Below are 27,751 nucleotides of genomic sequence, written 5' to 3'. Positions count from 1 at the left end.
TCAAAGCCGTTTGATTCAGGCCGGATTTCACCATCCGCCCAGGGTTCCGCCTTCCACCACGGAAAGGGAGGCTTGAGAACCACAGACATGGTGGCCGCGACAGTGAGTGCTTGGCGCACCCGGCACGTTCCCCCCGCGTGGTGAGCGCTGCTCCTTTTAATAGATTCAAGCTGGGGCTCAGGTACAGGATAAGCTGCTGGGTCCGCTCCTGGGAAGGGTCTGGAGATGAGACGCGGAACACACAAAGGGTTTGGAGTGAGCCCCTTGGCGGGTCTCGGTGGGGTCCGGGCGGAGCGCTGTGCGCTCGGGCACCGATGGGTGAGCCCACAGCATGCAGCGGCCTTCATCGGCAGTCAGCCGTGCAAGGTCACGCTGCGCTCCTCACCACCAGTGCCAAACAGGAGGGAACGGTTAGAGCCGTGGTTTTTATAGTTATGGAAGATCATTCAGCATGGGAGCCTGTGTAGCAAAACCCTGCACGGGTCACTGAGGAAATTTGGAACCTCATCCTCCTGATTGAGAGCAGTGGTAGTGCTTTGAGTACTGGTTCTTGTGTGTCGACCCCGCCGCCCCCGTTTTACGGGATGGCTGTCACATTTTGTAACCTAAAGTAGAAGGGAGGGGGGCTATTGGAATGTGTCCTGTAAAGGCACTGAGTCGAGTAAGAACCCTTTGAAGGGCAAGCGAGAAATCATGGTGCCGTTTCCTCCCGTTCCCGCTGCCGAACCACCTCTGTGCCTGAACGTTCTTAGTTTAAATTCCCGTTGCAAGTTTCAGAAGGGAAATGTTAACTTCAGGAATTTGAAACAAAAAGAAACTCTCCTGGAGTTGGGTGGTGTGCGCGGAGCCCGGACAGATCGTTCAGAGAAAATCAGACGGTAATTGGCCGGTGTTTAAGGTGGAGCGTGATGCGGGTTGGGTAAATAATTTTGTTGCAGACTTTTTTTTTTTTTTTAATTACACAGACTAATTTGATATTGTCCTGGGAAGCCGTCCCTTTGAATATTCAACAAAAGCAACAATGCGCTGGGGGGATGATATTAAGGGTATTATTTTTGCATAATTTATGCTCGGTGACAGCTATCACCTGCTTTACTTCATCACCCGTTTACACGGAGACGGCTCGATCCTCCAGTCTCATTAAGCTATTTATTCATTGTAATGAATGATTTTAATGTACTGCGTTAGGGTTATGCCACGCCGAACTGTTAAGAAAATCCATCTGACTGTACACATTTAATGTTTGCAGCTAAATTAATGCCTTTGTTACCGCCTCCGTGGTGGATTGGACACCGTGCGTGCTTTGATCGCACCTGTCTCCGTTTCGTCCCGGTCCCGGGTCACCTCTCGGTAGCGTCGCGATCACCGCCCCGATGGGGAATCTGTGGACAGGTGCGCGTCCCGTTTCGCAGAAACTCCAGCAATTCTGCTGGAGCCCTCTTGGCCGCCCTCCCCTTCTCCCGCCCACAACCGCGGGAGCCTGCAAAGCCTCCTCTCCCCCCCACCCCCCCCGCAATTTGTGCCCCTCCCTGAATCCTTCAAGATGTTGTTGGCAAGTTGCAAAGACAGGAAGATAATATCTTTCCTGAGGATGCAAGGCAGTTCTAATAAAAAGCTGTCATTCACAAATCCAGATCGCCTGTCACACGATATGCATTTTAAAGACCATATGAACTGTTAAGCAGCTCAATATGGGCAGCCCGCATGGTTATTACGACTTGGAGATTTTTAGCGGTGAGAGAAGGGGGTGTGGGGCCTACTACTGCTTTGGCAAAGGGAAAGGTTGGGGTTCTGCAAAGACCTGTGGCATCTGGGCTCTGTGACCTCAGAATTGAGCGCCCTGTACCTGCTCGAGAGGCCTCCCCCGACGAGGGAAAGACGGGCGCAAACGTGACGCGGTGGAAATGCTGGAGGGTCATCCTCTACAATCTCGCAAGTTCTTGAAAACGACAAGCCGCACCGGGTGACACAGTCACCATCTGAGTGCAGCAGATGGGGACTCAGAAGGGTACTTTGCAAGGGGAGGCTTAGGTGGGACTCGGCAGGCGGCATCTCAGACGTGGAGGGAAGGGAGACGAGAGCCCTGCTCACGCCAGGGCCGGCGCGAGGTTTCGGAGGCCGGTGCCCTCCCTGATCTGTCTGTCCCAGAGGCCGCCGGCTTGTGCCCTGAAGGATCGCTGGGACATCTTGTGATTGACGTTTGATTCGAGCGCCTCCTTATTTTACAGATGATATCACCAGGGCCCAATCAGGAACTCAGGCTCTGAGATTTAAGGAAGAAAAATACGTTCTTTGGGAGAAAGCAAATGCAGAAAATTGTAGACAATTATTCTGGGCCTCTTTTAGACCGTGCGGAAATAATTAGCCCATCGCACTCAACCCAGCAGTTTACGATAAACGAAAACATCCACTTAGTGAGAATTTTTAGTTTTCGAAGGGAAGGACTAACGTGAGAAAACGGCGTGCGCCCCTCTCCCCCCACATTTGTTTTGTTTCCTGAGGAAGAAAACAGCCACAGAGATCATTCGGAGGAGGGCAGAGCGGTCAGCCCCAGGTCCCACGCACACGCCATGGCTTGCGAGGGTGGCGTTTGGCGGGACGGTGGAGGTGCAAGCCTCGTTCCCTCAGTGCTGGGCTTCTCCGTCCGGTCACCAGGCTGGCCCGTCCCAGCCCCTCGTGATCACATGGCCCCGTCTGTGTCGGATGAGCGCTGAGGGCTTTGCACAACTTGTAAGCATCTGTTTGTTCCCTTAAAAATGTGACCTTGCCGTTCTTATTCACCACAACATCCATCTCCCCTCATCCCGATGCCCGGCGCATAGTAGGTGCCTCGAAAGTACCCGTGGGATGAATACCTGACTTGATGCGTGTGTAGAAAGAGCGTGGGCAGAGTGTCCGCATGGGGTTGTGGTCCGGACTTCTCACCTGGGCTCAGGGGACACTCAGCGGCGTCTGGAGACATTCTGGTTTCCCACAGGTTGGTGGGGGGGGGGGGGGTTGCTGTTGGCATCTGCTGGGGGCCAGGGACCCTGCCGAACAATCCTGCAAGACACGGGACGGCCCCCGCGGCCGAGAATGGTCCTCCCGTTGGGAGTGCCAGGTGTGAGAAACCCTGGTCGCGTTCGGGAGATCCTTCCTTTTCCCCGTATCAGTTTTGCAACTTCTCTGATGTAATTTTGTAATTAAAAATCGCTGGTTAAAGAGGTGGTTTTAATTAGCGCAGACTGGGGATGAAGAGGCAGTGTGGCTCGTGGGAGTGGCGTGGCCACAGCACGCCGTTCCTCCCTGCTAGTTTTTGTCCCTGGGGAAACTTCTGGTGCCGGCTTGAGTAGCTGCCCGTGCCCTCAGGCCTCAGAATCCTCGGACGCTCAGGGGGTGTTCTAGAAAACACCCTTGGGATGTGTCCACTCTGTGATCTGCCAGGCAGGTGAGCCCAGGAAAGGAACAATTTACCCAAACAGACAGACTCAGCATCATTTAGGGACAGAGGGGCTGAGCCGCCGTGTTGCTGTGTCGGGGGGCCTGGAAGCCATTGGCTGGGACTGGGTCGGGCCTGGGGTCACCCTAGACGTGACCCTGACAGCGGACAGAGGTCTAGGACAGCTGCTCTTCACTGGTGTCCCGTCAGCAGTTCCTGTCGTGGCCCATGCACCCCGCTGAAGCGCTTTATGGGCAGAGGAACGCCGTCTGGACCGCACCTGTGCCCCTGTCCCTCTGAACGCCATTCCCACAGCCTTTTGGGGGACTCCCCATTTGGCGTGAGGGCTCTGGGGTTACCTGAGCAGAGGCTCATTCCTGAGCAGCAAAGAGGTGTGTTTCATTCCCGCCCGCGTTCCTTCCGGGGACGCTCCCTGTGTCTGGCGTGTCTGTGCTTGGGCCATAAGAGTGGTTGGTCCGACTCTCTTCCTCTCTGCCTCGGGGAGTAGAAGCAGAATGACCCTTAGGAAAAAAAAAAAAAAGTAGGGAAAGCATATTTTTGCATTAGCACGTTGTCCTCTGAGGACGTCGTCTGTCCCTAATTATGGCCGTGCCTCCAATCTGCCCTCGCTGGGCAGCGCTCCTAAGGCACCCTGTGGGTGCACGGCCCTGGCGGTGCGGGAGGAGGGCATCGGCCGCCGCATCGGGTCTGTCGGGCACCCTTCCCCTCCCGGCGCCGAGCAGAGAGCTAGTGACGAGCGTGTGGGGGGCAGCAGCTCTCGGTGACCGGGGCGGGGACGAGATCGGGGCGAGCCGGCTGGGTGGCCTTGTCGAGGCCTGGCTGGCGAGGAAGCTGTCGTGCGACCTTCTCTCTTGCGCGGGAGCCCGGTGCAAGGCTCGGGAGAGCGCCGCCGTAAACTCGTGCTGGGCTTTGACAAATGCCCGTTTACTCTGGGTGGTGACCAGGTCGTGCTGCAGGACGTGGACGCGGTGGGGGGCGGGGCTGCCGGGTGGAAACAGCGCCGTGTCTCCAAGGCCCCCTTCCCTGTGTTCGGGGGGGAGCCTGACGCCCCCAGGACGGGACGGGCGTGCCCCCTGCGGTTGGCGGGCCCAGTGAGCCGGGGCCGCTGCCTCTGCGGAACGTGGCCGCTGCTCCCGGGTCCACCCCGCGTGCAGGCAGGTGCTCACCCAGAACTGTCTCTAGAACCCGGTTCCGTGAGGCACAGGCAGCACAGGGGCCTCTGGGACGGAACGTGCCGCCCTGACGTTCCTTTCCAGGGAACTGAGTTCCTTGCATATGAAAATTAACCTTCTTTAATAACAAAAACGACACAGGCCGTTGAAGTGGGGCTGGCGTTATCTTGCCAGGGTGCTTGCCAGGCCTGGAGTATTTACTGAGTAGTTTTCAAAGTTCATTAAACTCCAGAGATTAAAGGCTGCCCCTTGCGGTGCCCCGTGCCAGGGCACTAAGGCCCTATTACTTGGTAAAATGTTTGCTCCGTTGTTAATTCAACTCCCCTGAGTTCTCATCTTCCGAATCAAAAGACATTTTCCCGTGCTGTTAAATTTGACATTTTCAAAGGACCTCGGACCGTTGTTCGCAGCACTTGCCAGAAGCCCGGTACGGCACATTTATTTCCTGGGGGAGGAACGCTTGCCCCCCACGGTTCTCTAGAAATGTCAAATGCATTAGCCCTCCTTTCTCCCCACGCTGTTTTCCCGTGTCACCTGACTTCCAATAACCAGCTGACCGACACAAAGGCTCCCCAGTGGAGCAGGAGCTTGTGGGGGGGCCCCACGCTCTCCAGACCCCCGGCACAGGACCCACCGGGCAGGGAGCTTGGGGACAGCGGCCCGTGTGCCACCTGCTGGCCCGGTCTGTGATCAAAGCTGCTTCTTTTCCACTTCTCATTTCCTTCTGAATCTCTATAGGAATATCCTTTCTGTCACCTGGTTTGACTGAGGGCCTTTTCCGGATTCTGCAGCACAGTCCTGGTGGCAGTGACCGTGCTGTTAATGGGTCCTCACGCAGGCTGGCCTGGGCGGGGGTGGAGCCCTGTCTTCCCTTCACCGCGAAGAAGTCCGATGGTGGACCCCGTGTTTCTGGAAAGAAACGCGGGGCAAGCCTTCGGTCTTCCGTCAGTGTGGGGGGCCTGGGAGAAGCCTTCCTTCCTGAGTGTCTGATGCACAGATAAACGGCCACCGGCCCTCTGATGTTGAGGACCCCCAGGCGTTGGCACGATCGAACCGGGACGCTTTAATTGGCAGGGTCGAGGAACATCCTGAAACAAGCTGTTCTCACGAAAGTCATTCTGCCTTACTGCCCGGCCCGGAAGTCTTTGTCGAGCTCCTCTGTCACTTAGTAGACGTTTGCTGCTTCTACCGCCGAGCCCCGTGTCGGGGCTCGGCCGTCCAGCTGCGAGCAGCAGAGACCCACGGCATCACCGTGCCGGCGTGGATTTCAGGGGACTTCCTGGCCGTGTGCCCGATCACTCCAGGCCTCAAACTCCTCCGTGGTATCAGGGGAATAAGAGTGTGCAGCTTGCTGCGTTCTTTTGAGGATTAAATGAGATACCGCACGTATTGAGCTGAGCGTCATGGCAGGGATAAGTGCTCGATAATTAATAATCATCATCACCGCCACCAACGGCAAATGCCAAGGGTTATTAAATCCTTGCACGTGCCAGGCAGGGATCCGAGCAACGCTTCTCTGTTATCAGCACGTACCGCATCCAGAGCATCGTAGGTGCTCGCACGGTACCCGAAACAGGAGAACGTTGGGCCCGGAGAAGCTAAGTGACTTGCCCAAGGGTTCCACAGCTAAGGGGCAGCCGCGCTGGGATTCAAAACCAGCCTGTCTAAACCTGTGGATTGTGCCGAGAACCGTCGTGCCGCACACCCGCGGCTTCCACCGTTGCTGCCAAGCCTCACGGAGCTCACTTCTCCCGGAAAATGGGTCCGTCGTCATCGGCGTCCTCGCTGGTAACAGCGGTTGCACCTGTTGGACTGTGTCCGTGTGACCTGGTGGCCTTAGTCCCTCACACGCGTCATGTGAAGCCCTCCTGCAGGCACTGCACTGTCATCGTGCCGACCGCCTGGGACAGTTGGCTGTTGTTTCACGGGGGAGAGGACGGGGGTCGTCTCGCCCGAGGGACACCCAGGTCACCTCGGTTTTGCGTCTCCGGAGGAGCCACACTTCCTGGAGGGTGTTCCCTCCTCTGGGCCCCCCCACCCACCCCTGCCCTTGACCTCCGTCCCCCTCCATCTCAGACGTGTCCTTCCTCCCTGACGGCTTCCCCGTGTTAAGTCTCCACTCCGGCGTTTTCTCCCCCCGGAAGGCCGTCCCGCCCCCATCGTCTCTCAGGATGGGGAGGGACAGAGCCCCATTCTGGGAACTACGTCACCTCCATAAGGAAGAGCATATTCTCCGCGCCCGCACCTTGATGGAGATGCGGAGGGACGAGGGACGAGGTCCCTCCGGACGCTGCCGTGAGGAGGGGTCGGGTGCTGGGCAGCGGGGAGGGGCGAGGACGCGGCAAAGTGGTGACCGGGCTCCCCCCACAGCAGTCAGGCCACGCCCGGCCCTCGGCCTGTTGAGCCAGAGAGGCCACACCTGCCAACTTCCCAAAAGGAGTCAAACCCAGACTTTTATGTGAAATCTTTCCATTTTTACACGTCAGAAGCGTCATGTTAAAACACAAAGAGAGCTCCTCAGCCGGCACGTAGGCCAAATCAGGCACGTGTGCAGTTAGGACGTCTCCACAGCCATCAGACCGTGAGTGCCCGCACGCCCACGTCCGGCCTTCCTGCACGCCCACCATGTTCTAGAAGCTTCCGTGCCCGGCACGAAGATCTGCCCGCTAGGCCCGAGCCATCTGCCTGGCCGCCCAGCCATGAGCCCCAAGGCCGGAGGGCAGACACCCCAGAGCGCTAGGCACGGCAGCCCCTGATCGGACACTGGCTCTCCTCTCGGGAGGCCAGGCCTTTGGGGGGCCCTGGCGTCCTCCTTCCGCTCCTCAGGCCCTCACCCCTTCCGAGGCCGGAAATCTCCAGGCTTTGTGAGAGGAGAGAAGTTTCTGGGGACCCCATCCCTCCATCAGTGGTTCCAAACCCCAGAGAAAAAAGATTTGACCGCTTAATCCCAGAGGCGGACATTTGTTATCCTTTAAATTATGCACAGGGGCCCCCGTCTTGCTGCGACTGAGTGAGGACACACAGTGAACATACGTGGGTGTGTTAGGAGGTGAAACAAATAAATGTTTAGTTAATTTATTAGCAGTAAAAGAGCTTTCGTGCTCATATATGTGGCATTACTAATACACATCTGGTGTTATTAATAACGTTATTCATACCGTAAACACTTAATTTTTAACGGCCTCGCTAACTCTCTCTCACTGTGCTACGATCTCAAGGCACAGTGATCACGTAGAATGAGCTCCATCACTAGTGAGAGTGTGGACAGACCCACATTTCGCGCAGCCTCAGGAACATCAGATGTGCTGGATGATTTCATCAGAGCGATTTAGGGCCCCCATGGTCTTTAATCTCATAAGGTGTCTGACAGACCCAGACCGTTGGGATTAGGACTAGAGGCGGGGCCTCCGTATCTGGCCCTCTGCTCCTTTTGTAAATAGGATTTTATCCTCACGCGGCCACACCTGTTCCTTACCTGTTCCTGAGGTATCCTTTGTGGCCGCTTTCATATAAAAGCAGAGTTTCGTAGTTGACACAGAAACCATGGGGTCCTCAAAGCCTAAAATATTCATCAACCGGACCTTTCTAGAAACAGTAATCGTTCTCAAACACAGGATGCCCCATCCCAGAACCACCAGGGGACTTTTTTGAGGATCCAGAGGCTAACTCCTCCTTTGGAAATCTGGCAGGCAGGGACCCAGTCTGTATTTTAATGAGCTCCTTGGGTCACTGTGATGGCCAAGAGCAGGTTTAGGACGAATCTAGAAACTGCTCTGGTCTCGTGGTGGCATCCCGCTGACCGTGGTAATGGCCAGCGTGCACTCAGACCTTTGCGGCCGAGGCCCGAGTGTCCACACCACCCACTTGGAACGGCCTGCCTTCTCACTCCTCTGACACCTGAGCCCCGGCCCTTCCCAGTTTTCCAGGCCCAGAGCCCTGAGGTCCACACGGAGGCACCTGTAACCCTGTGTCAGCCCTGGGATCAGACTGGACGCTCCTACAGAGAGGGAAGGTGTGGCAGACGCCTGGTGGGTTTTGTGATATACTTTTTAGTACTACTTAAATCCTTACGGGAAAATTATTTTGATAAAAATACTTACTCAAATAGGGAACAACGAAGAAGTCTGTGAAAACGAGGCCTCTCCCGGGGTGTTTGCTTTGGGAAGAGGGAGGAGGAGGAGGGGTGGTCCTAGGAGGCTGTCAGCGTCCTTTCCTCCGTCCAGGTGGAGGTTTACGGGGGGGGGGGTTCGCTTTGTGAAAATCCATCAGACTGTATGCCTGTGACTTCTCAGCTTTTCTGCAGGGATTGTATGATTCCCTAAACACGTATATTTTTAAGCATTGGCTTTTGAGGGTGGACCCAGGTGACCCAGAGTCACCTTGAAAAGCTGACAAGATGGAACTTGAAACCCGTGTCCCGTTCCTGGGGGAGGCCCCTGCTGTGTGTGCATCAGTACTTTCGTAAATCCTGTCGTTTTCTTCAGAATGACATGGTCACGTTGTTGGGGCGCCTGGGCGGCTCGGTCGGTTGAGCATCTGACTTCGGCTCAGGTCATGATCTCGCGGTTCGTGGGTTCAAGTCCTACGTCGGGCTCCGTGCTGACAGCTCGGAGCCCGGAGCCTGCTTCGGATTCCGTGTCTCTCTCTCTCTCTCTCTGCCCCTCCCCCGCTTATGCTCTCACTCTCTCTCTCTCTCAAAAATAAACATTAGAAATAAATTTAAAATAAAGTGTTGGCAAATGAGATGTAAACATTTAAGTTATGTCAGAGTTTTTGTTAGAAAAATAAACAATTTCCGCTTGGGTAGGGACCCCACTTCTTATTGGTGTCTGGGGTGCCCACTCCTAGCAAAGCACCTGTACGCGGGGAGGGGAAGGGCCTGTGGAGTGAACAGACGAACAGATGTGATTCTCCCCACGAGTCCAGGAACCACCAGCGTTTCTGCGACTTGGCCTTAAATACCTGCTTGTTCTGCATGACTGTCTCTTAAGCACACCCCGTCCGCAGGATGGACGTTTGCCGGGGGGCAGGGCTCACTTGTGTGCTAGAGACCCAGGCGCTGAGCCGCGAGCGTGGGGAGCACATGGCGAGCTGTGTATGCTGCTTACTGCAGAGCGGAAGGAAGGTCGTCGGGGCACGAGCTGACCGTATTTCTGTGGGACTCCCCTTCTGCGTTCGTTCACCTACATTCTCACGTGAGCGTTGAGTGAACATTGAAGTATTATCAGTCCCGGTTATTTATCTTGGCATTGACGACGTAGCTTGAAAGATTTTGAGCGTTAAATATTTGCGGAGGCCCGACTTTGCATGAGGATAGGTTTGCACGCTGGGTCTCTACGACTTATGTAGTCAAGAGATGAGGTTCTTAGGAGTGATGCTTGCACACAAAAGAATAAGAACAAGAACAGAATAACGCCATTTGAGACTTACCACCTATAAGGGGAAGGGGAGCGGGAGGGACCTTGTGTTGGCCCTGGCTGTCCGGAGAAACAGAACCCATAGGTTGTGGGCTTACAGAGACCGATGCACCGGAAGGAACAGGCCCCCACACTTTGTGCGGCTGGCGGGTCTGAAATCTGCAGGGCGGGCGGCCGGCTGGAGGCTCAGGGAGGAGTGGATATCGCAGTTGAGTAGGAAGAAAGACTGCTGGCAGAATCTCCTCTCCTTCGGGGCACCTCGGACTTTTTTCTGTTGTGACTTCAAGTGATTAGGCGAGGCCCACCACATCATGAAAGGCGATCTCCTTTACTGAAAGTCTACTCATCTAAATACTAAGTTTATCACTCCAGGGCCTTTAGGCACCTGTAGATTGGTATTTGAGCAAGTATCTGGGTCCCGTGGGCTCCGTGGGGTCATTCCATGGCTTCGCTGATGGGCACCATTGGGGGAACCACCTCCCTCTTGAGAGAAGCAGGCAGTGGTGTTCTACGTGAGCCACTGCGACTGGATTTAGTGGAATGAATCTTACCCGCTGGGTCGGGGGAGAGTGGCACTCGCCATTTGTTACCGTCCGCCCCGTAGTTTCTCCGTGGGGAGTAAGCAAGAAATTAGAAACATGCGCATGTCCTTCCTCCTCTGCCCTGCTTCCTCTTGGGACTCAAGCACTCTGAGCCTCCCAAAGGAGGGTTGGCACCAAGGAGTGTCACCATGCCCCCAAGCGCTGACCCCGGTGACGCACACGGGAGAGACATGCCCCACGCGGGCTGGGCACCGTGCCTTGGGCCAGTGGAACCCAGCTGAGTGGGGATTTATTTTGACGTATTTCTTGGGCATCGTACATTCTGTCCCGATGAACTCAGACACAGGTTCCAGGAAAACACTGGGTTTGGACATGTTCCTGATGACCATTCCTGCCGTGTGACGTCCGGCTCTTGGACAGGCTTGGAAGCCGTCCATTTCCTTGTTTGGTTCTCTTGTCATGAACTTGTTGCACACGCTTGTGTTTGTGAGTGAGCCCTGGATCCGCGGCCGTGGTTCCCGAGCGCGATGGGTTTGGGTGGTGAAGTCAGGTCCTCTGAGTCACACGGCGAGGACGTTCGAGATGGTTCCTCACTCACTCTGGGTCCTAACCAGACCGCCCCAGCTCGGCTGTCCCCCGCCCCGCCCACCCCGAACCAGGAACGGCAGGAAAACGGGGTCCACTGCTGGACTTTGAGCCCCAACCCCTTCCCCTTCCCGCCCACCCACCGGCCTTTTTTCTGAACAGGGAAGAGGGGCCGTGTTTGTATCTCAGTCGGGCTAGCCTTGTGCAACGGGGGAAACCTTCCCCTCCACTCCATGACTTCCTCGTGTCTGGAAAAAGTAATCGGCTTGCATCAGCCATTGGGGGTCCCTTCAGTCAAGCCCGCAGTTGTAAGCAGAGCGCCCAGATTGGAACACACGCCTGCAGACCCCACAACAGAGCAGCCCTCACACTGTGACCGAGCAGGGCCCGGCCTGGTGAGGCTGCCTCCCGGGAGCTGGCATTTCTAGGTCGTGCGGCCTCTTGTGAGGGCATCACACTGGGCTTGGCTGGGCTGAGTTTGCTGGAAACTGAACCCCAAATCTTTATGCACACTAACCTCTTCAAACACCAGACTCTTCAAACAGTATCTTCAATTATTTAAAAGCAAAACAGAGCTTGTTGTGGTTTTTTTATGTTTATTTATTTTGAGGAAGAGAGACAGAGAGCGTGAGCAGGGGAGGAGCAGAGAGAGAGAACCCCAAGGAGGCTCTGGTGATGTCAGTCTGGACCCAACACGGGGCTCAAACTCGGGAACCGGGAGATCATGACCTGAACCGAGATCGAGAAGAGGACACTTGACCGACTGAGCCACCCAGGCACCCTCATTAATGATCTTTTTTTAAAAAATGGAAGTTGGGGGCTCCTGGGTGGCTCGGTCGGTGAAGTGTCTGCCTCTCGATCTCGGCTCAGGTCATGATCTCACGGTTCCTGAGTTTGAGCCCTGCATCAGGCTCTGCGCTAACCGTGCAGAGCCTGCTTGGGATTCTCTCTACTCCTCTCCCACTCATTCATTCATTCATTCATTCTCTCTCTCAAAATAAATAAATAAACCTTTTTTTAAAAAAAATAAAGAGATTATTAATGGAAAATGCCAAACATATTCAAAAGTAGAGAGAACTTTTGAATCCCAACCCCTCCAGATCTCCCCCCACAAGCTTCTATCCACCAACATGGGTTCTTTGCATCTGTCCCCAAAACAGCCTGTCTTCCTTGTAGAAGCAGCACAGGGCATCAGACTGGTCATCATTTTCTGGGGGGCATCGCTGTGGGCACTGGCACAGGCCAGCGTGCCCCTGGCTCACATCTGACATCGTCCCTAAGCATCGCCAGCTTGTAAGTTGATGTTTTAGCTGGTCTCACGTGCGTGCTGTTGTCTTGGAGAGACTGACCCTGCCCTCCAGGGTGCGTGGACCTTCCAGGCAGGGGCCGGGGGCCAGGCTCACCCGGTGTCGCTCAGGGTGCGGGAGCAGCGAGTGCACCCAGCGTCCCCTGAGCCCGTGGTTCTCACGTGGCTCCTCGTCAGCCTTCCACGCGTGAGGGGTGGAGCGAGGGTTAGCTGGGGGCCCTGCTCGCCTGCGCGGCTGGAAACCTGCCCTAACATCTGCCCAGTTGTTTAGCTCTTTAGCGCAGAATGCATTTTCATCCTAATGAATATTTGCGTGGAGCTTTACTCTTAAAGCACATGCGTGTCTGACCGGAAGTGTTAGGCCAATTTACAGATGAGAAAATGGAAGGGTTAGCGACGTTCCCACTGGTCACCACAGTGGAATCTGTTGGAGAAAGTCCTGTTCCCCCCTTTCTTCCTTCCTCACAGATCCACACGTTTACTCGGGATAAGTAATCTCCTCAACAAAAGGCTTCTTTCCCGGGCTCCCTTGCTGCTAGGTGTTACCACATGACTAAGTTCTGACCCAGTGCAAATACATGGAATTATTTGGGGGACTTCTGGACATTTTTTTTTCTTTTTGCAAACTTTCCCTTCTGCCTCCCCCTCGGCTTTCTTCCTTCCTCCTTTTTCCTATGTGGAACACAGAAGTGATGGCTGGAGGTCCAGCAGCTACCTTGGGTCCACGAGGTGACCTTGAAGGTAGAAGCCACGGGTACACAGACCAGAGACATGATGAGTGTGTGTGTTGGGGGGGGTGGGGTGCCCCCAGGTGTGGCCTCACTCATCGGCTGCTGTCATACTCTGAGGTATGTGGCTACCTCCCTAGAAGTCAGGACACTCTGGAAAGTGACCACTTTGTACCCCTACTTCCACGTGGGGGCAGTGGCTCCAAACACTGCATCTCACGGGAAACATGTAAGTTGGACCCAGAGAAAGAGAAGGGGTCCCCGCGCACACCACTCGGTTCCGCCTACACCCCAGGGTGTGTCGTCTTCTGAGCTATTCTGCTGGTGGCCGTGCAGCCACTTGGGCCGAGTTGACACCTTCCCGTGTCTGCATCTTCCCACCAGCAACTCGAGCTCACGCTCCCCATGCCTCACGGGATGCCGTTTCAGTTGCCTTTATTCCTAAACCCAAAGGGCAAACGGGAAAGCACCGTCTCTGATCTTGGAGAGCTTCCCCCTTTGTCTGAAAGCAGCAGCAGGACACAGAGTATCAGGAAAAATCGAGAAATTGCCGTGTGCAATCTCCAGCTCATGTAAGTATCTCCACATGTTATTCTTAATTAATTATATTTTATTGAAGCAATTAGGAGACTGACAACCTCAGTTAAGTGATAACGAGAAGACCGTGTCTTTTCACGTGCTACTGATCAGACGGGGTGGCCGGGCGTCCCGGGGGCTGGCACCGGGAAGGCACGGCATTGGGGGGGAGGGGGCGGTGGGCAGACGGGTGGGCGAAGTCGGAGCCGTTCCCCGCCCCCCGCCAGCTGCCACCTGTTCGCGCACAGTGCCCCTCCCGCCAGAGAAAGGAGGCCCCTCGGCACATCCCTCGGCTTCCTTGTCTTTGTTTGAATTTCCAGAAACAGCGGCAACAGCTGCTCCAGTCCTGAACACCGCGCTTCTCTGGGAAGTTGGGTTAATTTGTCTAATTTTACACCTTTCACTCTGCTCCCCGCGGTGGAGCGCTTTCGCGTCAGAGCGTCAGGTAGATTTCATGCTTCTTGCCTTCCCTGAAACTGCCCGTGGCGTTGAAAGCGGCCCACGCACCTGGCTCAGACCCGGGGCTGCGGGACTTAACTGGGATGGTGACGGCCGAGGGGGCGTGGTGTTCCCGGCGTGGCTCAGCTGGTGGGACGGGGACCACACGGCAGGGCCGGCGAGGGGACACGGCACCGTTTTCTTTCAGTCACACCTCCCCTGAATCGGAGTCATTTCTTGGGGACGATGCCAATTTCCCAGGGGCTCCCGGGATTTGGAGGTGAGATGGCTGTTTTGTTCTTTGTAGGATGAACATTGTTAAGAAGACCTTGCGTTCTTTTGGCTGATGTCAGTGTCATGACCTTGCTGACTTTGGGGGGGCCTCGAGATTACACTGAAAGCTGTCCATCACCCTGTCGTCTCGCCTCAGCCTTCCCACCCCTCGGAAGCCACAGCCGGCCTCCTCCCCGCCCGCCGGGCGCTGGCAATTCCCCATGAGACACCATGCCGCGTCCACACTGTGCCTGTGCTGGGAGACACTCTAGAAACTGCTCGTCCCCGTGGCACCGATGCTTCAGGTGTGGGGGCAGCCCCTGGTCTATGAGACGGACCCTGGTGCCCACGTCCAACCTCGGGGCCGGGACTCCCCCACGCTGGTAAAGAACAGGAAGCGAGAGCCGCTCACGGAGTCCGTGTGGCAGGACCACACACGGTTCAGCCACGGCCCCAATCCCCCGCTTTCACGTTGTTTAACTGGTCAGTATCCTCACGTCTGCACCGAGGGGGAAATAAAGCCGAGGCTGAAACGTGGATTTAATCCAAGGGTCTCTCCAACAGATCTTCTCTGTGATGAACATGAGGTTGCACTGCAAGCACTTGTCCCTCATCACTTAACCCCCCCCCCCCCACCCCGGGCTTGCAGCAAATCTCCCAAATCCTCATCTGGAGAAAACACAGTGCACTTTGCCTCCAGGGCTCCAAGTTCTCGGGTAGGATCTTAGGTGGTTTGGTGTTTGGCAGTGTGGAGAGCACAGGAGACGGTTGGCTTGTGGGTTCGTGCCGGGGCTGATCTGGGGGAACACACCCTTTGCTGTCAGAAGGTGATGTATTGGGGGGGGCTGGGGACGTTGACAGGAGGGGGTGTCACTGTATGTTGAGGGGCCACCGCCAGCCTCTCTGACCGGGAGAAATTTGAGCTGAGGCTGGACAGCATCCAGGAGCCAGCCTGGAGGAGACAGCGACGGAATATTCCAGCAAAGGGGCGGGAAGGCGTGTTGAAGGCAGTGTTCACTCCAGCTGCTGTACAAAGATGCGGTCGAGCATCAGACGTTTACAGGGGCTGGAAGTGCCAGGTGAGGGAGCTGGCAGCTTTGGTTCCTGGTGAGCACCTGTCCCTGCCCCGCCCTGCCCCCTCCCTGCCCCGGCTGCGTTCTCACATGGGGGAAGGTAGGGTCTTCCTCTGTTCTTAAGGGCGCGAATCCCATCATGGGGTCATGGGCCCCATGACCTCGTCTACTATTAATCATCTCCCAGAGGCCCCACCTGCGTTACCATCACTGGGGTTCAGCAGGGTGGTTCGTCCTCAGCCTCCAGGGTCAGATGTCCCCGCTCCCCCGGCCCCGGTTCCCCAGTAATATCCGGCTTCATCCCGGGGCCCCTGCCCTCTGCCTGGATACACCGTCCATGGCGCTCACTCCCAGAGGGGCGCCCCTCCCCGGCTCCCGAGACCCTCGTGAACACGCCTACAACAAAAAGTAGTTGCCATCACCAGTTACTTCTCCCTCCTTCTAGAAGGTTCTTCCCCCCCTTGCCTCACACAGCAGGCCCCGTTCCACTATTCAGTACTCCACCCTAACGGCAGCTCCCTTGAGAGGCCACCCCCTGTTGTGATCCTGCGATGGGAACGCACGTCCCCTCCCCACGTGCACAGCTTCCTGTGCTCACCATCGGTGGCCTGTGTGGCGGGGCCCTTTCACCTGGTGGCCGGCGGACCCGCGAGGGCCCCGAATCCCAGCACCCGGACCCCAGCAGTTGGCTACTGTTCAGATACACCATTTTCAGGGGGCTGGCGGTAGAATTGTAACTGAAGCACAGGGAGGCCACGGGGAAGGTAGGGAGCCACTGATCTCGTCTTCGTGGCTCGTGGACAGCGGTGGGCTGCACTTCACCGCTTTGCACAACTTTCTGTCTCTTCACAAAGCTAGACAGAAACTTCTTTCTGACGTTTCTCCGGAAACTCTGCCCCCGGGTATATTCCCGAGACACATGTCACAATAAAAATAATAAAAAAAATGTTCAGGAATGTTCTTCCTAGAAGCTTCATGCTGACCTGTTCCACATGGCAGCTTCCTGAGCCCACACGCCCGGGAAGATGGGTGAAGAGGGCCGCCGCTCGGCCCTGCAGGGTGACACATGGTGACAGTGGGAAGGAGCCAGCACGACGTAGATGACGGTCACACACGTTCTGTTGAGCACGAGAAGCCAGACTGCAAAGGCTGCACGCCGCGTCATTCCATTTCTTCGTTTGCGTTTCTGTGAGGTTTGCGAACAGGCCAGACGAACACCGGTTTCTTACGGCCGCTGTGGCAAATCAACACACACTTAGTGGCCTAAACAGCGTAGGTGTATTCTCAGCAGGGTCGTGTCCCCCGGGGGGGCTCTGGGGGAGAATCTGTCTCCTGGCTGTTCCCGGTTTCTGGGGGCGCCCACACTCCTTGCTGTGGCCCCAGGTCACTCTGTCCTCGGGTGCTGTCAGTGTGTGTCTGGCTCTTGCAGGCTTATTCACTTGAAGGCTCTGGAAACTGAGCAGTTCGGGAAGCTGCCAGTAATTTTGCCAAAAGGAAAGCAGCAACATTTTCAAGATGCTCTTGCCTTCCAAGGCCCCGCGTGGGCTGGCACAGATACAGAGGCCTGCTCAGCCCCCCCCCCCACCCCGCCCCCCGTTCCTGGGCTCGGAATTGCCTCCTAACCCCTGGAGCAGTGGTGAGGGCTCGCGGCCAGCAAGGCGGCGTCCCTGACCTTGAGCTTCTCCCTCATTTGGTACCAGAATCAGAACCGCCAAAGCCACATCAACACAGCTGGGCCTCGGAGACAGACATACTACGCCTCCCTAACACTCTTTAAATAACTACGACGTGAAAAGGGGTTTCCTCCCTCTCCAGAAGGAACTAAAATGTGTTCTTCATAGATAAACATTTCAGACCAGACCAACTCATCTGGATCAAATGTTACCTTTTTAAAGATGCAAATTGAAAATTAAACATCAAAACGCGAGGGTTCACTGGGGCCGCCAGGAGCGGCTTGGATGCTCTTTAGAGCTGGTGCATGGTTGGAAATCGGGCCCACAGTCCCTACCAACAGTCAGGGAATCTGACTCTGTATTGTTGTCTCACTTTGTGTGGTTTAGAATTACTTTAAAGAGGAAATAGGATAAGAACTACTAAGCATATCTTAAGCAGGTGGAAGCTGCTGTAAGTGAGAGAAGTAAGTCCCCAGGATCATTCCAGGAAGATGTGGGCAAGCCTTTAACCCTGCATCCTCACTGTCGCCCTGAAATGTCACTCATTTCTTAATATTCCCAGCGTGGAAACTTTGAAAGAGGCTCAGTCACAGCTACTAACAATACACCGTTTGGTGGCTGAGAATACTCAAAGTTTTAGAAATCTGATCGTCATACTTAACGTCGGGGGGCCTGCAGCGCCACGGGGCATCCTTGACCAGACCCGATAGTGAATGTAGTTTCACTTCTTTTCCCAGATGAGAGCTAATGAGCTCAGGGGAGGGAAGGGACTTGCCCGAGGGCACACAGCTCAGGGTTCAGCAGGGATCCAAACCAAAGTCCTGAGAACAGCCAGCTGCACCTCAGGAGTGTTGGCTTTTATACTGAGACCGGACAGGCTGGAGTTGTAGGAAAGTCCAGTGACACTTTAATGCCTTTCCTGTAAGTTATTAAGGAAAAGAAGAATATCTTGTGATCCTGTATCCACTCACCCATTCATCCACTTGTCCATCCATTTTTCATGCATCCATCCCTCTGTCCATCCACTCATCCATCCATCCCTCTGTCCATCCACTCATCTGTCCATCCATCCATCCATCCATCTATCTGTCCATCCACTCATCCATCCATCCACCCACTCACCCGTCCATCCACTTGTCCATCCATTTTTCATCCATCCATTCACTCACCCATCCATCCCTCTGTCCATCCACTCATCTGTCCGTCCATCCATCCATCCATCCATCCGTCCATCCCTCTGTCCTTCCACTCATCCATCCATCCCTCTTTCCATCCACTCATCCATCCATCCATCCATCCACCCACTCATCCATCCATCCATCCGTCCATCCATCTGTCCTTCCACTCATCTATCCATCCATCCATCCATCCATCCATCTGTTCATTCATCCACCCATTAATCCATCCACGTGTCCGTCCATCCATCACCCACCCATCCATTCACCTACCCACTTACACACGCATGCACTCACCTGTTCATTCACCCACTCATCCTTATGTCCACCTACCTACCCATGCATGCATCCCTCCTTCCTAGATATTGGGGATTCCATGACCAACGAAGCTGATGAGGTCCCTGCTTTCATGGATCAGATATTCTTCTTCACCGTCCCCCACTGTCATCAAAATGGGGAACCATGTTGTGTCCTCAGGAGTTCCCCGCCCCAAGCATCCGCCTTGGGGCCCGTCTAGGGGGTCTGATTTCAGAACTGCATTAATCACTCCCTCACACAAGGAAAAGCTGCATTCTCAATGTAACAACCTCAGCAGAGACGGTGCCTGGATGATTGGCTGGCACAACCTCAAGTAAGACTTCCTTGCCTTTCTTGTATTAGTTTTCAAGTGGGCAGCGTCCCACAGGGCCAGACAGCCGAGCATCAACATGGAGGCTCAGCCACCAGCTGGACTGCACTGTGTCACCCACTTCAAAGACACCACCACAGTCATGCCTTAGATGTGGCCCACCATATGCTCAGCAGCTACATTGAACAGCTCATTTCATTGAGCTCTGTCTGATACAGAGCAAGTTTTGAGCTCAAAAAAAAATAAAAATAAAGGGAGCAAATGTGTGCCAGAAAGGAAGGACTGTGTGTGCGTTGGGGGATGCGTGGGGGTGGAGATGTGTCAGCACCGTGGGCAGAGCGTGGCAGGCAGCCCGCTGGTGTGGACGGGCTGGACAGAAAAGCCTCAGCCCAGGCATCTGCTGGTGCCCGCAGGATGTGCGCCTGTCACCATGCTCACTCCTTAGCGTGGTCCTGTAGGGGGGCCACGATGGGGGCCATGCCACGTCTCAGTGCGGGACCGTGAGTACTGAGCCGCCTCCTCTAGAAAGAGGTGAATGCAGTCTCCCCACCCTTAAAGCCAGGGTGCCTGGCTATGGCAGGCCCTTGAGAGCGATGAAGGATGCCTTTTGGCCACTGATACAATCTGCTGTCCCCTGCAGGCAGCAGCCATGTCCTCCTCTGGGACTGCCCCGTGTCTGGTTCATTACTGAATCCTGGTAGGTAGATGAATGTCTCTGTCTCAGTCTAATCTACACCGAGGCAAACCAAGGGGAATCTCAGTGAATGTTGCTAAGATCTGGGCCCCCAGGCATGACCCAGGATGGCTGGAACTGGCTCCTGACTGCTGCCCAAGCCAACTGAGCGGTCTGCCCCCAGTGGCATCGTCAGTCTTGGCGTGTGGGAGCTTGAGAGTGGCCTTGGAACTTGGCAAATGCTACAGATTAGTGTCCTTCCCAGAGAGCCAGTTTTCAGCGTTTACCGGCGCCCCACTGGCTTGGAATCCTGAAGTCTAGATTCCTTAGCACGGCATTCGAGGCCCCTCCTGTTTTCCCAACTCAGCTCAAAGTGGCTTCAGAACAAGAGAGAAGCCTGGGGCGGGGATTGACTGGCTCATATAACTGAAGTTTCCATGGCATGTCTTGGTAGAGATATGTCCAGGGACTGAGGACTGTGTCCTCGAACTAGGCTGGCTCCCTCTCCCGCCGCCTTATCAGCTCCGACAGGGTCCATGGAATCAGCAAACCCAGCAAAACAGCTTTTCTTAGCTAGGAGCTCTAGCAAGAGCTTTGGGTTGCATCTGGTTGGCTTAATCTACCTCTTCTTTTCCCCTTGAAGCAGTGGCTCTAAATGGAATGTTCTGTGGGACACCTGGGTGGCTCAGTTGGTTAAGCATCTGACTCTTGATTTCGGCTCAGGTCATGATCCTGGCGTTGTGGGATCAAGTCCCACATCAGGCTCCACACTGGGCATGGAACCTGCTTTGGATACTCTCTCTCTCCCTCTGCCCCTCCTGGCTGCTCATGTACTCTCTCTCTCTTAAGAAAAATAAAAAGAAAAGAGAAGAAGAAAATAAATAGAACGTTCTGGTTGGTCAGGCCTGGGCCCTGTGACATCCTTTGAGCTGGAGGGGCAGAGGCAGCCCCCCCAAACCTCGGGAGCCAGGGCAGAGGGACGCTGGGGCCTGATCCCCAAGGACAGGGCATGTGTGCTGGCAGGGCCCCTCTGCCTCTAAGAATGTGTTGAACCCACCCCTTCTCAGTTTGGTGCTCCTGGCTGTTTGTCTGTACGTGACTTCCATGCAGGGTGCCCTCTGTGTCGACCATGGTTTTAAGCCATCATTCTCAAGCACCTTCCCCCTCCTTCCTTTGCAGCTGACCCCCTGCCCCTCCCGCCTGCCCTGCACCCCCACTGCCAGCATCCTCCCCCCTGCCTCCCTTCTGCCAGGCTGCAGGTGACTGCGAAGTTGTTCAACCTGCCCCTCAGCTGCCAGCGCAGGCCGTGGTCCTGGGGCAAGGGGTGAGCAAGAGAGGGAGCACAGCACCTGACCTCCGTGCTCTGGGGGCGGGGGGGAGCACCTGGGCTGGGAGGGGGCTGGCCTCTCCTCACTATCTCAGCAACCTGCGTCTGTGGGCAGGCTGTGTCCTCACCTGGAGGTTGGGGACATAACCGCACCATGGCAGGGATCGGACGGAGGCTGCCCCACGCCCGCGTCACAGCACAGCCCCCATCGTGGCTGCCACTGCCGTGATGTTGCGGCTCTCGTGTGATCATGGCCGGCACAGTCGGTGCTCCAGTCGTCACTGATTGAGTGCGTCCCGGCGCCAGGGCCTGTCTGCCACAGGTTCTCACCGAGGTCCCTCATTTGTGACAGGTGTTGTCCCCTGGTCCCCATGTCCATGTGAGCGCCCCAGGTCCAAGTGGGTCTTCCCGGGAGCCCTTCCTGTGCTGCTGGGCTCCAGCTGGGAGATTTCTCACGGTCAGAGGTCAAGGTGGGGGCAGGCCTTCTCCTGGGGCCTCTCTCCTTGGCTTGTGGACGGTGTCTTCGTGTGTTTGTTCCTCCGTCTCTGTCGTAATCTCTTGTGAAGGTGCCTGTCGGATCGGGTGACCTCGTTAAATGTACTCACCTCCCGAAAGACGCCGTCTCCACGTACAGCCACATCCTGAGGTCCTGGGGCCAGAAGTCTGACATGACGCTCCCCAGCAGCCGGCTTAATGCAGACATGTCACCTGCGTGTGAAGGCACCGCGCCCCAGGTGGCGGGGGGGGGGGGGGGGAGGCAGGCCCTGATGCCAGCGGGTCGTGGGCACGCCAGAGGCAGGGCCGGTGTGCCTCCCCCGCCCTCGGTCGACCCAGGCTGCTCGGGCCGGGCCGCCTCCGGAGGGCGGCCAGCCTGCGGCTGCCTGTGTAGCCCACGCTCCTGCAGAGGCCGGTCCTGCCACGGGGCCAGCAAGCTGTAGCGAACGGAGCCCCACGGCATCCTTGTGCTTCTTCGTGGTCCTCCTGGCGGCACTGTTGATGACGGTCCCCTTGCAAGCGCGGGAGCGAGCGGCAGAAGGGAGTGTCGGTTCCCAGGATCGGAATTCCGACCGGAGCCGCAGTCGGGTGGTTTCCCCAGTGGGAGAGGAATTTGAAGCCCTTCGGAAAGCCGGTTGCTGGCCTCCTGCTGAAGTCCACTCGCCTCCTTGTGGAAATGAGGCTGGGCGGCCGGGCTGGACCCAACGCCCCCTCAGCAAAGGTCTCCCGGCGAGAGACCACGCCCATCGCACCTGCACCCAGTGCTCAGGTGTCTCCCAGCAGCCGAGACCAGGTGGGGACTGATGTCCTGTGTCCCTCCTCGAGCTCTGCCAGCTCAGCCAGGGAGAGGCTGGGCCCTCTGCCATCCACAGGTTTCAGGACTTCCGTCTGGAAGTGGGGGCTACTCCAGGCCCCCGAATCCCCAGGCCAGTGGCATCCACATCTCCCCAGAAAGTGTTGGAGACACACGGTCAGCCCACCCCCAGACCTGCTGGATCAGAACCCCCGGGGCACGGAGGCGTGCGTCACGTAGGCCTGCAGAACTGTCCGATCAGGCGAGGGGCGCCTGGGCGGCTCGGTCAGTTGAGTGTCTGACTCTGGGTTTCAGCTGAGGCCGTGATCTCATGGCTTCATGGGTTCAAGCCCCACGTCGGGCTCTGCGCTGACAGTGTGGAGCCTGCTTGGGATTCTCTCTCTCTACTTCTCTCTCTGTTCCTCCCCCCCTCGTGCCGTCTCTGTCTCTCTTAAATAAATTTAAAAAAACACATTAGAAAAGGTGTAAAGAAAAAGTTGAGGATGATCTTTAATGCGGTCAATGCACATGACATAGAATTTTCCATCTTCGCCATTTTTCGGGGTAGGCTCTGTGGCGTGGAGAACATTCACACTCTTGGGCAGCCGTCCCCACCGTCCATCTCCAGAGCCTCTTCATCTTCCCAAGATGAAATTCTGTCCCGACGAGACACCAGTTCTCCCTCCCTCCCCCACCCCCACCGGCAGCCACCATCCGACCTTCTGTCGCTGTGAATGTGACGGCTCTAGGTCCCTTGTGTAACTGGGCTCACGCAGTATTTCTTCTTTTGGGACTGGCTCACTTCCCTCACAGTAGCGTCCTCAAGGTTCACCCCCGTGGTAGCAGCTGTCGGCACGCCCTTCCTTTTTCAGGCTGAATCTTACTCTATCGCGTGGTCAGACCCATTTATGTGATGCGGGGCGCCAGGCGGTTGTGAGTAAGGCCGCACCGAACATGGGAGAGCAGGTACTTCTCTGAGATTCTGTTTTCATTCTTTTGGAAGTATACCAAGAAGTGGGATTGCCGATCATATGGTCGTTCCATCTTTAATCTTTTAAGGAACTGCCGTCCTGCTCTCTGTCGCGGCCGCAACAACTTGCATTCCCACCAGCGGGAACGGGGCTCCCTTCTCTCCACACCCTCCCCAGCATTAGTTACGTGCTGTCTTCTTCTTGATGGTCCTTGTGACAGGGGTGAGGCGGGATCTCGTCGTGGTTGTGATTTGCATTTCTGATGAGGGGCGGTGTGGAGCATATTTTCGTATACCTGTTAGCCACCTACATATCTTCCTTAGAAAAACATCGATTCAGAGCCTCTGCCCACCTTTTAATTTTTTTTTAAGTTTATTTACTTATTTTGAAAGGAAGAGAAAGCGAGCATGAGCAGGGGAGGGGCAGAGAGACAGGAAGAGCGAGAGAATCTCAAGCAGGCTCTGCACTGCCGGTGGACAGCCTGATGTGGGGCTTGAACCCATGACCTGTGAGGTCATGAGCTGAGCCAAAACCCGGAGTCAGACGCTTAACCAGCTGAGCCACCCAGGCGCCCCCTTCCTCTGCCCATTTTTTAATTGGATTGTTTGTGGTTTTCTGCGATTGAGTTGCAGGAGTTCTTTACATATTTTGGATCTTAGCCCCTTATCAGATGGTTTGCAGATATTCTCTCCTATTCTGCAGGTTGTCTTTTCATGTTGTTAATGGTTTCCTTTGCTGTGCAGAAGCTTCTTAGTTTTTTGTGCTCCCACTTGCTTATTTGTTTATTTATCGGGGAAAGGGGCAGGAAGAGAGGGATAGAGAGAGAGAACCCGAAGCAGGCTCCGTGCCGTCCGCACAGAGCCCGATGTGGGGCTTGATCCCATGTACAGGGAGATCATGACCTGAGCCGAAATCAAGGGTTGGACACTTAACCGACTGAGCCCCCCACTTGTTCATTTTCGCTTTTGCTGACAAATCAAAAAAATTATTGCTAAAACTGATGTCAGAGAGCTTACCGTGTTGAGTTCTAGGAGTTTCGTGTTTTCAAGTCTTATGTTCAAGTCTGTAATCTCTTTTGAGTTGATTTTTGTGGGTGGTGTAAGATAGGGGACCAGTTTCATTCTTTTGCATGAGGCCGTCCAGACTTGTCCACACCATGTGTTTGGGGTCCTTTTTGGTTTCATACAAACTTTAGGATTGCTTTGCTAGTTCTGTGAAAAATGCCATTGGGCTTTGAGAAGGACTGTACTGACCTGTGGATTGCTTTGGGCGGGATGGACACTTTGACGGTCTTTATTCTTCCAGTCCAGGAGCACGGAGCATCTCTCCGTTCGTGTGCCTCGTCTTCCATTTCTTTCACGGATACCTCGTGATTTTCAGTGTTTTTTTATTAGCAGGTGTTTTATTCATTTTGATGCAATCGTGAATGGGATAGTTTCCTTAATTTCTCTTTCCGATGGTTCGTTATCAGTATGTAGAAACACAACAGATATTTTTGCGTATCGATTCTGTGTTCTGCAACTTGACTGGACTCCTTTATTCGAAGTTTTCTCATGGAGCCTTTAGTGTTTCCAGGTATAATTTCGTGTCATGTGCTAACAGAGACAGTTTTACATCCTCTTTTCCGCTGTGGATGCCTGTTATTTCTTTCTCTTGCCTGCTTGCTCGGGCGAGGACTTGGGGTGCTGTGTGGAGGGGAATGGGGGGGAGTGGGCACCTTGTCCCGTTCCTGGTCTTCGGGGACAGCTCCCCGTCTGCCAGCAGCGAGCGTGATGGTGGCCGTGGCCTCTATTGCGTTGAAGTGTGTCCTCTCTACACCCACTTTGTGGAGAGTTTTTATCATGAATGGATGTTGGACGGAAAGTTTACCAAGTGCCATTTTGGGGACTGGGGGCTTATGCTTTTTAATAAAAGGCAGTCTTTTTGAAGCGGTAAAGTCTTTGGATAGTATTTCTTGACTCCCTGCCCTTGGGAAGCGTCGGATGTCTGTACACAATCATAGGGGTGCGTGTGGGGGGTGGTTGGCCTAGGTGTTGGATGGACATGACCATGGACCCAAGGAGGGGCTGCTCTGGGGAGGTGTGTGCAAACACTCACTCAGGATACAGCAGGACCGGCCTGACCTCAGTTCTCGGTAAACAGGGTGGCCCTCGGAGCTGACCAGGGGCCTTTCAGATGAGACCCAGATCCTGTGGCCTGTCTCCTTTATAGGAAAAGCCCTCTGTCAGGGGCCACACCGTCCAGGTGTCCAAAGACTCTAAGTCTCCTGTGTTCTCCTCTCTCCGCCTCGTCCCCTGCCTCCCTTCACCTCCTCCCCTGCCTCCCCCTCCCTCTATCTCCCTCCCTGTCTTTCACCCCTCCCCTTCCCCTGTCTTGCTCTTCCCTCCCTCTCCCCCTCCCTCTTTATCTCTCTCCCTATCTCTCCCCCTTCTTCCCCCCTCCTCCTCTCCCCTCCCTCACTCGCCCTCCCTCTCTATTTCTCTCCCCATCCCCTCTCCTCCTACCCCTCCCCTTTCTCCTCCCTCTCTCCCTCCCTCTCTGTCTCTACCTCTCCCCCCTCCCTCCCTCCCTCCTTCCCTCTCTCTGTACCTGCAAATCTGCTGAGGTTGTTTCTTCCACCTTGAGCCAGCTGTGGGGTGTGGGCCCCACGTCAAAGTGCCAGGTGCTACCTCTAAAAATATCACCAGTGTGCATAGCACCTTCCAGTGCAAGGAGTCAGGCCAGCAGAACATTTTCCCTCCTGAGTTGATTATCATCAACAACTGTCAACACACCCCAGCCCATCTCCGGCTGGAGTGTGTTTATATATTGATAAGTAGCGCGGAGATTTGGGAGAACTCTCTAGCTGTTTGTGGCTCAGAATGACCGATCTGCAGACCCCAGTAAACAACCAGAGCTGTCCAGGGAGGGCAGGGGCAGGACAGTGGCACCGGCATCCAGCTGACTGGGCCCCAGAGGCCAGACCCAGGTCGGGGGTGTTCCCTTCATGTGCACAGAGCTTCTGGTCAGCAGCCTGGCAGCCAGGCCGTCTTCACGGTCAAAACGTGTGGGGAAGAACGCCGTCAATCCATTAGGTTTCCTGTCCGCACACGTCTGTCTGTTCACGGGGCTGTACTTGGCCCTCGAGACGTGTGCAGAAGGGAGCCGCGTCCGCTCACAGAGCACACGGAGAACTCACCTGCTTTTGCTGTTTTGCTGTGAAATAGTAAATGCCGATCAGGAAAATGAAGATGCCTTTGGCTTCTTACTGACCGTTTGGTCTCGAGGCATATCGTAGGCATCAGATTGAAGTGAACATTATGGTTCAAGTTTAAACCCTGGCATTTAAAATTTTATTAATGTTTATTTACTTTTGAGAGAGAGGCAGAGTGCAAGCAGGGGAGAGGCAGAGAGAGAGGAAGACACAGAATCTGAAACAGACTCTAGGCTCCGAGCTGTCGGCACAAAGCCCGACGTGGGGCTTGAACTCAAAACCGTGAGATCATGACCTGAACCAAAGTCAGACGCTCAACAACTGAGCCCCCCAGGTGCCCTCCTGGCTTTTTTTTCTTTTTTAACTAGGAGAGGTTATTAGATGACCCCGGTCAGGTTCCCTGAACCTCTGGTTTCCCGTCTGTAAAGTGGGCCAAGAACAGCACGCGTGTGACAGCCAAGTGAGACCATGTATGTGTGCGTCACTGTCCCCGTTGCTGTAAGGATGGGCCGCCGGGGGCTCAGAGCAACCGAATGTGGTTCCTCACGGTCTGGGAGCCGGGAGGCTGGGGTCGTGGTGTCGGTGGGCTGGCTCCTCATGCGGGTGGCGAGGGAGAGGCCGTGTTCCGCTCTCTGCCCCGCCAGCACCCTCAGTGTCCTAACGCCCCGTCTCTGCTCAGCCATCACGTGGCCTCTCTGTGGGTCGTGTGTGCCTCCTCCCTGTCTCTTCTCCTGTCCCTGGATCCAGGGCCCTATTTCATCAAGGGCCCATATCCTTAAATACATCTGCCAAGACCCTTTTAACGAACGAGGTCATGCTCACAGTCCCAGGGGACCTGTGTTTTGGGGGGAGCACCATTCAGTCCCCCGCAGTGGATCCACACTTTGTCGCCGGAGAAGGACCTCTCATGCAGCTTGGCGGGGCTGCTGGCCACAGCGAGGGCTCAGTACAGAAGTGCCTTGAGCTTGGACCACTGTCCCCCGTGGCAGGTACAGCCGAGGCCACCTTGTGCCCAGAGGGCAGCACCTTGTGGGTCGGCTCTTGCCCTCACCTGTCGACCTCTGATTTGTCTTGTGCCCTGGTGATGGCCTCCCCGACGGTCCTCGCTGGGGCCCTTAGGGCCTCCTGCCTCATAACTGGTACAACCTAGACTGGTCAGCGGTGCCTTGGAGCCCAAACCCGGGGGACGTGAAGACCCGGGGGCCGTTGAGATGAAGGAGAGATCCCAGACTGCGCATCCGCGGATGGCTGTTCACCGGGCCCAGCACAGCGCT

General features: G+C 55.5%; 1 protein-coding gene and 1 long non-coding RNA gene across 2 annotated transcripts in view; both read left to right on the top strand.

The window, feature by feature from the left end:
* The window catches only part of CDH4 (cadherin 4), a 536,800-nt gene that overhangs the window by 102,410 nt on the left and 406,639 nt on the right, over positions 1-27,751 (top strand).
* On the top strand, positions 13,996-15,013 carry LOC109253446 (uncharacterized). The gene is made up of 2 exons (XR_002074395.2): positions 13,996-14,210; positions 14,511-15,013. It is a non-coding gene; the product is annotated as an uncharacterized LOC109253446 (long non-coding RNA).

The sequence above is a fragment of the Panthera pardus genome, unplaced genomic scaffold (genome assembly GCF_024362965.1).
Source record: "Panthera pardus isolate Hobbes unplaced genomic scaffold, ASM2436296v1 HiC_scaffold_25, whole genome shotgun sequence".
Lineage (NCBI taxonomy): Eukaryota > Metazoa > Chordata > Mammalia > Carnivora > Felidae > Panthera > Panthera pardus.
Note: the sequence above shows the minus strand (reverse complement) of the source record. Positions and strands in the feature narration are given on the sequence as shown.